Source organism: Larus michahellis, chromosome 3 (assembly GCF_964199755.1).
Source record: "Larus michahellis chromosome 3, bLarMic1.1, whole genome shotgun sequence".
Lineage (NCBI taxonomy): Eukaryota > Metazoa > Chordata > Aves > Charadriiformes > Laridae > Larus > Larus michahellis.
In genome coordinates, this window is record NC_133898.1 from 65,404,010 (window position 1) to 65,413,299 (window position 9,290).

General features: G+C 44.3%; 1 long non-coding RNA gene across 1 annotated transcript; it reads right to left on the reverse strand.

The window, feature by feature from the left end:
• Nucleotides 1-1,056: 1,056 nt before the first annotated feature.
• LOC141740073 (uncharacterized) lies at nt 1,057-9,290 on the reverse strand. The gene is made up of 3 exons (XR_012585876.1): nt 8,826-9,290; nt 4,756-4,879; nt 1,057-3,638 (listed from the first exon to the last, which is right to left on the reverse strand). It is a non-coding gene; the product is annotated as an uncharacterized LOC141740073 (long non-coding RNA).

Genomic DNA, 9,290 nt, shown 5'->3' on the forward strand with positions numbered 1-9,290 from the left:
TGGGGGCAGCTACAGCTCAGGGAGTTTCAGCCTACGGGTTTACCTCTAGATTTACAGAGTCCTTGCAGTACCACAGAGGGCAGCGTGACAATGGCATTGCAATGGGTCGGAGCTGGACCAAGTCGAGTAGCTCAGACTCTTTCCCATCTTTACCTTAACCCTGTGCCGTGGGTGTTTCCCCAGTGCTCGCTCACTTCACCGTGTTGTACTGAAAGTTTATTTAGTCTTAGGTAGGCTGAGTCTCTAATTCTCCTGTCCACCCTGCGGCAGAGCCACCGAATGCTCCCATTTGGAGCCAGCTGCCTGTTCATTTCAGACCACCGTCGGGCACAGCTATTCAGCAGCCATCAGCACTTGTCCCTGCGTGGAGGCTGCGCTTACAAACCTAACTCCAAGGTATCTTTGTGTCTGGCCCTGTGCCGAGCTCAGCCCAGCTGTACCAAGGAATGTGCCTCCCTATCGATCTCAACTGGCATTTTTTCATTTTGCACCCTCTTTTCTCTCCTGCTGCCCCCAAAAGCAGCAAGGAGCTGCGCTGCGAAGCTGAGGAGCAACAGCCGCGAGGAGCCTCTGCCCTCCTGCCTTTCTGCTGCTCCAGCAAGAGTAACGCCAGCTACCACGAAGGAATAACCCACAAGAAGCCTAATGAAACAGCAATCTGGCATTAAGATGCGTATATAGTTGCCATTTGTTAAATTGACAGATGACATTTGGAACATGCAGTCCCTATTCATTTTTTAAAGCTAAATACTCTCTTGAAATAAAGTCTTTGCCATTAGTCTTAAAGCTGATCTCCAGCCCAGACAGGGCCAGCTGTGCTTTTACACATTTCTGGGCACAAGGTCAGATTCCTAGCAGCTATAAGATTTCTTTTGCAATCAACCGGACAATTAATGAACAATAGACAATTACCTGCCTCCCAGATTACCTTGGGCTCTACCTTTTTTTTTTTCCCCCTGATACCTTTCTAAGTAGAACTCTATAAAAGAAAAAAAAACAACAGAGTTTTGACAAACAGCTTTTAATCAGCTTCAATTTCATCATCTGCTACCTAGCCCCACTCGTCTACATTTTCATGTATCTACAATAACAGGGTGCCAAAGGGAAGCTCCAAAGCCCCAAACACCTTCAACAATAAAGTTTATTCATGAGCAACAAAGACTGAGCTTTCTTAGAGACAAATACCTCAGACATTATATTTTAGGAGCAGAGTGTGAGGGGACTCAGCTCATCCAACTCAAAAACACAGAATTCATGGTAAAGACATGATATTCCTTTACACCTTCAAGTCGCTGTCAACACTTTCAATAGCATACTTATGACATAACTTCCATTTCCATCTCCAGGAATATTCAGAAGAAACAGGTGCCCAAACTTTATCAAAGTTGTAGTCTTAGACAAGTACTTGGCTGTTACCTCATATGCTGCTTCATCAGCGTTATTGATAAAAGTCCAGAGAACTCATCTGACTGTTGTTTATTTAATGTCTTTTCAAAGTCATTCCATTTTAACACCAGGATATCACTAGGATGCTATGCTGCCACTTCAGCTTTTTTTTTTTTCCCCCCCACATAAAAGAGCAAAAATTAAGCCTTCCAATATGCAGAAAAGTTGGTAACTAGATGGCTACCATTGACTGAACGGAGGGAAGCACCTTCCATGGGTGTACCAGGCACAAGCATAGTTTCATCTCACGTCCTTTCAATGACTAAACCAAGGTTGGCGAAAGGTAAAATCTCCTGACAGATGCTTTCTCCAGCAGCGAAGGCAAGAGCAGCGTGGCCAGAAACCCTCTCACTCCGCAGCAGATATGCCAGGAGTCATAGCCACATGGGAGCCACAAGAGGAGCAAGAGCCTGCAGAATGTTTGAGTCACAGGGACACTTGCTTTCTTTAAGTTTAAAAAAAAATAAATTCTTAAATGATTTACATATGAATTGCTTCTAATGAGGACACACAAGCTCAGTTTTCCAGCAGACTTTCAACAAGGCCAAAATTAAGGATACAATTACATGGCAGAATACGAGACTGAGATCCTCATGGTTTTTATGTCAACAGTGAAGTCAGCCACTGCTGGTGGGTGGGAAGCAGCTCTCTTTAGGGATGTTGAGCTGGTTGATTTTCTGATTACTTCAGAGAATTTTAAAAATAGCAAATTATAATAACAGGCCTATAGACTCTGTTCGCAGCTTTCTGATTAATGTGAACATCAAGATACATGCTAAGTTCTCGTCCGTAAGGTATGCTGTTCAGACATTTTCTAGATGCTATTTTAACCTGTGTCTTCTGAGTCACATTAGTCAAAAGAATTGGCCTGTAATTTAATTATTGCAAATGGTGCATCAGCGAGTTATTTCCTAGGAAAGAGAGTTAAGAAAACCCAACACTGCAATTAATGCTGAAATGGAACCCTTTTGCTTTGGCCTTTCGAAAATTTTTCCATATGACGGGAGCCAAGTGAGACTGAAAGAGTTTAGAAAATTCTATTAGAAAGTCATCTTCACCCAGAGCTTTCCCAGAGACTAGAGGTTTTATGACTCCTTTTTATTTCTTCCTCTGCTTTGGGACTACCTAACTGTTCCCTAATTTCCTGCAGAATTATAGGTATTTCCAATTTGCTTAAGAGACCTTGACTCTGTTCAGCTGTGCAAATGACTCAGATTAGGTTAAGGATTTTAGAACTCAAAAGAGATGTCCTTAAGGCCCACGGGGTTTGTAGCTTGTACGACGGATGACCATGCACAGGAATCGCATAACACCCTGTGCTTGCTTTCCTTCCTGAACTGTACTGCCAGCAGCTCCCAGACATTTCCTCATGGCTCTTAATTTCTGTTTTTCTACTATTTTTTAAGCAAAGGATTCTCCACTTTTGCTTCCCATAGAAATTTAAGTACAACGCAGTTGTGCATCTGAGTCCCATTACGCAAGAGACCCTCACTCTATTGCTTCTTCATAACCACACAGCTTGATAATTTAGAACAGTAACTCTTAGGACTTGAGCACATTAATCAGTAAAATCAGCAGCATAAAGGGTTCTCGGTGGGATTCAGAGACTCTTCCAAACTGAGGCAAGGAGCCTGGAAAGGTTTTAAAGCCCTGTTATGTCCAAAAGCACCATAAGGTGAAGAGAGATACCAAGTTCTGTGATCCACCCCTCCAACCTTCCTTCTACACCATCATTTTTCAACTCCACTGTGTACCTTGTGGGTACTTTGGGCCATGAACCCTCCACAGATGAAGAGCAGGCCTTGCTGCACCTGCTGGTGGGCTAAAATATAGTCTGCCCATGCTCAAGTCATCCGGACCACCTTGGACATGCACACATTAAGGTGTCAAGCGTGCCTGCACTTTTCCCTTCAGAGATCTCCGGAACATAGCCTGCAGCCGTGCAGTGTACGTGCCATAAGCTGTGCAGATAGCACACAAGGTGGGAGCTTTTCAATGGACTTAAGACCCTTCTTACAGACAGTTGACCATTCTGTGTGTGAGGACTTTGCCACTTAGCATCCTGGCTGAACTAGGCTATCATTGCCTTAACAGTTTCCAAGTAGTGCCCTCCAAGGATAGTATTTCATGCGATCCTTGAAACCCCCACGTGATATTTCGATTTGGCCTATTAAAGTGCGCTTGTCTTCCACCTGACAAAAAAAAAAAAAAAAAAGGTCAGAAATAGAGGGGAATAGGGAAAAAATGGCACAGAAAGGAAAAATTCAAATAAACATGAAAGATATGGCAAGTCAGAGTGCCACAAATGCAAAATGCTAATATGCAACGTGATTAAAGCCTTGATCCTGTGAAATGTGTAGGGCACACAGGGGAGCCTATTTTACTTACAAGGAAAGAAAACAGTCCTATTTCCAATACATTTATCTTCTAACTTCCTTTTGCTAAAAACATGTTTGTTTTTGAATTAATTACTTCAGGAAAAGGGGAGAGAAATGGGTGTGGTGGATTCGGAGGAAAAATAAATACTCTGAGTTTGAGCTAATTTTAAAAAATGACCCATGCACCACAGAACATGCCGGAGACCTGGTTTCTGCTCTTCAGCTGTTTTTGGAGGCTGAAGGAGAACAAATGGACTGAACTGATTCTACCATCCATAGCAGTTTGTGACAGAAGTTCTGTACCCTTTGAGAGAGCAAGACAAAACAGGAAATGTAATCCTAATGAGCCACACAATCTACACACTCCATTTTTTTCTGCTTGATCTTTGCAGTAGTTGATCTTTAATACATGCTGTATTTAAAGCCTGGCGCCTGGCATGCCAAAGCTTGGGACTGCACTGGATGCAATCTTGCTCCTGTGGGAGAGCTAGCTGTCGAAAACTCTTTCTAGTAGACTCTGCTCTCCACCACTTCTAGCCACTTTCTAGAAATCAGTGGACTGATGCTTGTGTTGGCAGGTGGCTTCACTACTCCAGCTAGACTCACAGTGGGAAACCCTACCAGCTGTAAAAATCACTTCTCTATACTCACTTTCCCCTTCCCTCTCCCCCTAGAAGTCCTGCTGGCTCAATCTATCTATATCCCACTGGAGTCAGACTGTATTTATTGGGCTGCACACCCCTGCTCCCTACAGTGACTGTACAGCAACCATGCTGGGCTTCGGTGATCATACTGCGCTTGATCTGCCCAGCGTACACAAGCTCAGAGCCTCAAAGGTCCTCTCCACCACAGGACACGTATGTTAAAACTAAACACATGAGATGTACTGAGAGCCATTCAGATTTGTGCTTGACCGATGGAGCAGATGTACCTTTTATTTCCAGGGTACGTATTTTCAGTGGGTCCCAACTGGCCACAGTTTTCAGATCCTTTGGCTGTTCCTGTGTTGCAATACAATAAGCGAAGGCAGATGTTCCAGTTCTCAGTGTCTTTGCCTGAAGAGATACAAATCACATCGTAGGTATTATTTCTTCATACGTTGTGTCATTTGCTGAACAATTAAGTGTGCGTTGCTGAAGGATTAATAAGTGAGCCGAGGCTACAGAACAAAATACAACTCCGTGGCAAGATGACAATGCAATTCTTTAATACTGTAATAGTATTCTATGTAAAACCAGCTGATGTAAAATGATGCAAAATCAATCCCATGCTAAATTGTGTTTTCCCCTTCAGTCCTTTTAAACTTTAAAAAAAAAAAAAAGTGGGAAAGATACCAACAGCCCATAAATAATCTCTAAATAACGTGTTACAGACTGATGATAAGTGGCACTCTCACAAACCCATATTTATATTAAAAAACCTCATATGTATACATTATATAGACTATCAATTATAACAGCTGAAAGCAAAATAAATGTGATGAATATATATCTACTTTACTACCCATTACATCTCACCTCTGTGAGAAAATAGTATTTTTATTCCAAGCTATATATCTTATAAAATTAACACAAGCTATATGTTTTAGCCATATAAAAATCTAAATACCTACATCCAAGACACGTGCAATTATGCAGAAGTGTATTATAAACTATACACAAATGAGTAGTAAACCACTAGTTTTTCATAGAGCTCCACAGAGAAAAGACCCATCACAGATACTTTGGCAGGTAAATGAATAGGTTCATCCTTGCAAAACTGCACTTCTTTCAATAAACATGGCTCTGGGGTGTGATTTGGGGCAGTATCTTCACAATACACGACAGCTAAACACTAAGACCACTGGGACCCAGAGCAGGTCAAAAAGCAGCCAGCCAGTTCCGAGGTTTTCACTTTTGTCTATCATCTCTTGGAAAGCTGCTCGGGGGGCAATGGCTGCTGGTCCCCTCCCAGCCCCCAGGGTGGTACCACAAAAAGCCTGTCTCCGCGGCCAGCGCTGGCTCCACCGGCCACGGCTTGAGAGGACCGAATAAACCACCCTCCCCTTCCCTCCCCTCCCTGTGGAGCGTGTTGATCCCCTGGCTCTATGGAAAATGCTTGGCTGTTGCTAGCACAGCAATTACGCTGCAGGAAAACTTGCTTCCAAATAATTTAGTCTTTATTTACTCGGGGAAAAAAAAAGCTAAAAGGTGAAAGCTAATGAGGCACTGGAACTGGAATTATTTTACAGTAATAAAATACTTTGCATGTTTCTAAGGGCACAACATCATGCACAGATCCACAGAGAGTCCTTCAGAGCAAGCTTTCCTGAGGACCCTGCACTTCTACACATAACCGGGTGGTGGGAAAGCTGCTACATCAGCTTCTCCCATCGCACTGAGAAGGCAGGGCACAAGTTAATTGAAAAGACGAGGCACAGCTTGGGCAACTGAGGAAGGCGAACAAGTGGAGAAAGCAACTAAGTGCCCTTTCTTTCTATGTTAACTTTACACATGAAGTATTTTTATAATGGTTTTTAAACCTAAAGTTGAAACTATTCCGTATTCCAGCTCTATGGTCCCACGATTTATCTAGTTCACAAAGTTCCTGGTGCCCTTCTCATATATGTGTAATGTTTCTCCTTTGGCTGCTTTTTAAATTAGTATATTTATGTATAAATAAGCTAAACCAGGAGATGCCTCACTGTGTAACTGGCAAACTGCACTGTGGGGCAAGAGTGCTTGCCAAGTTGTAGCAGGAGCACGGATCACGATCAAGACATCGTGATAGCACCTAGGAAAGGAATGATGCAATGCAGAGCTCGAGGCTTCACTTCTTGCCTCCGCCGCTGACCCACGCAGACAGACAGGGCGAGAACTGCTCTGTGTCCCCGTTTGCTCCTCTAAGTTACAGCACGCTCAGAAATACATCAGCTGGGGAGTTTGAGGCTAAACTCATCTAAACCAATTTTGATTCCTTCCATCATGTCTCTCATTAAGTGTAAAGTGCCTCCGGGGAAAGGCAGCTGATTAAACAGATTCTTCTGTGACATAATGAATTTACAAAACTCCTCTGGTTTCGCTGGGGATGTTTGGGGAAAGATATCTTCAGCCACCGAGAGCAGAGTCCACCAAGAGGGAGAATCACTCCATTTCCTCTGCCAGGGGGCCCGACAGATCTTCCCCGCCTGCTCTGGGGGCTGAAAGGAGATGTCTGCTGAGTGCTGGGAGGGAGAGGAGAAGAGGCAGGGACGCAGACATCCATCCATCCATCCAGGGCACCAGCACAGCAGCCCACTGCGCCCACACTGAAGCGTGCAGGTCACAGCCTCCTTGCTTCCCTCGGCAATCACAGCCCAGCCCCGCCAGCTTCCCCACGCAGCTCCTGAGCTACAGCCCCAAGGCAAAGCTCTCGGAGGCAAGCTCTGCCCATAGAGAGGTATTGCCTCCAGGAAAGGAGTACGAGGCTTTTTTCCAGCGTACAGATCCTGTTTTTAATGTGACTCAGCTCTGCAAAGTCCATACGGATGACACGGGCTGCGCTTTATTAGCAGTTAGGTTAATGTTTGGAAATAAAAAGACTGATGGTTTTATCTGTTTAATCATTTGGTGCTGCCAAGAGCGACCATAAGCACAGCCCAACGGTGCATGAAGAGAGTACAGCCTGACATTCATTTCCCACCACTAAAATCCAAACATTAGCATACAAGTTGCTTAGCAGGCTGGCAGGGGCAGGCAGCCAGGAGCGCAGCTATTGGAGTGACTCAATGATCATAATTTTTCTTCATGGAGATTTTCAGCCTCCTCGCAATGGAAGGAAATAGGGATGGATGAGGTGGGCTGATTTCAAAGTTTGGCAGTTCATTTGTGTTTGCCCAGCTTTCCCGTGCCCTCAGCTGAACCAGGCTACAGAGCTAAAAGACTCCTCTAGTTTTTCCCCTATAATTTTTCACTTGTGTGCTGGAGTCTCTCCCTCCCCACCCCTCTTTTTTCTTACATCTCCTCTTCTCAGGGACATTCTTTAGCAAACAGTAGCTGCAATGCGGATTCACCACATGTAACCAGGCGATGCTACTGACCTGCCATATGCAGCCAGCAGCAACTATAGCAATTCATCACTGAGAAGAGATTAGATGGCTAGCTCTCGCGGGCAGCTGGCACCCAGACAACACTGGATGTGGCAGATGCCATCAGTGCAAAGAGCAGAATAAGAGACAAAAGGAGCCAACAGACACAAGGATGTTGTCTTAACAGACGATAGCTACCTCAGCTAGTGTTTATCACCATTTATCACTAAATAAGTGCAGCTGTTAGACTCATTGAGCCTTTGAAACATACGCAGAGCGGAATTTGGCGATTTTTGGCTGAGTTACACAGAACACCTCTCCTTCTGTACACAAAGTCAAGGGGGAGAGAAGCCACTGGAACAATCACAGTGGAATTGCACTCCAAGCAAAGCTTCCTCGGATGTGCAAACACACGCCATACCCACTTCTGGAAAGGTGCGGGCTGTGCACATAATGGTCCAGCTGGACCAACAATTCTAACGAGTAACTATTGTCCTGTTGTAAGAGCACTGCAGAGCTTATAACCAGCCACATAAAGTGCATTTTGTAAAATCTTCTTAGCCCCTCACAGGTGGGTTGTCATGTAGGGGACTGACTGACCACATTAAACAAGACAAAGCTTCTGCTGGGCTGGCAGACCTGAAACACAAGGACTCGAGACGCTTAAAGCTTCTGCAATTGCCTGCATCTAGTGTCTTTCTCGTATTTTTACTCTGTTGGTATCTACTCTTTCCAATCAAAGGGGCAGTAGCAGCAACACCTCTTCTTGATCACCTTCTCACATGTCTGTGACATTTCCAAGAGAGAAGATGGTGGCAGGAGCTGCCCATGGCTTTAACATGTCAGATCAACACTTCAAATCCTTTTTCCTCTGCCAGAACTATGCTGTTTGCTAGCATAAAAATAAGCAGAGTCTGAGCTCTGCCTACTCTCCTTGCCTTTCCTCATATACTTACCAGAAAAATAGCTGGAGCAAAACTCCCACACGTTGCACAAGATCCAGAATCATGCAGCCCTAAAACAGGCTTTTTCCTGTCCCAAGTCTATGCTAGAATTTAACACTTGCAAGATTATAGCACCTTTAGAGCAGGGGAGGTAGGGGGGAAAATCCAAACAAACCTGAACACACCCAAAATGTGCTGCCACTTCCATAACTGGCAGAATCCCACAGCGCTAAGCTAAAATAAAATAAAATAAAATAAAAAAAAATAATCTTACCACCACCTCTTTAACCCCAGCCTCAAGGCAACCTCTACTCCACAGCTACCTAATTTCCCTCCAGCTTCACATTTTCAGCCTTGCCATCCTAATGAGAAACCTTTGCCAGCTGGATCCAGCTCCCAAAGCAATCTCCGTAATGAGGACAGGCACCTGGGGACCTACCTGCTTGGCTCAGGGGGAAAATTTGGTTTGTTTTTCCA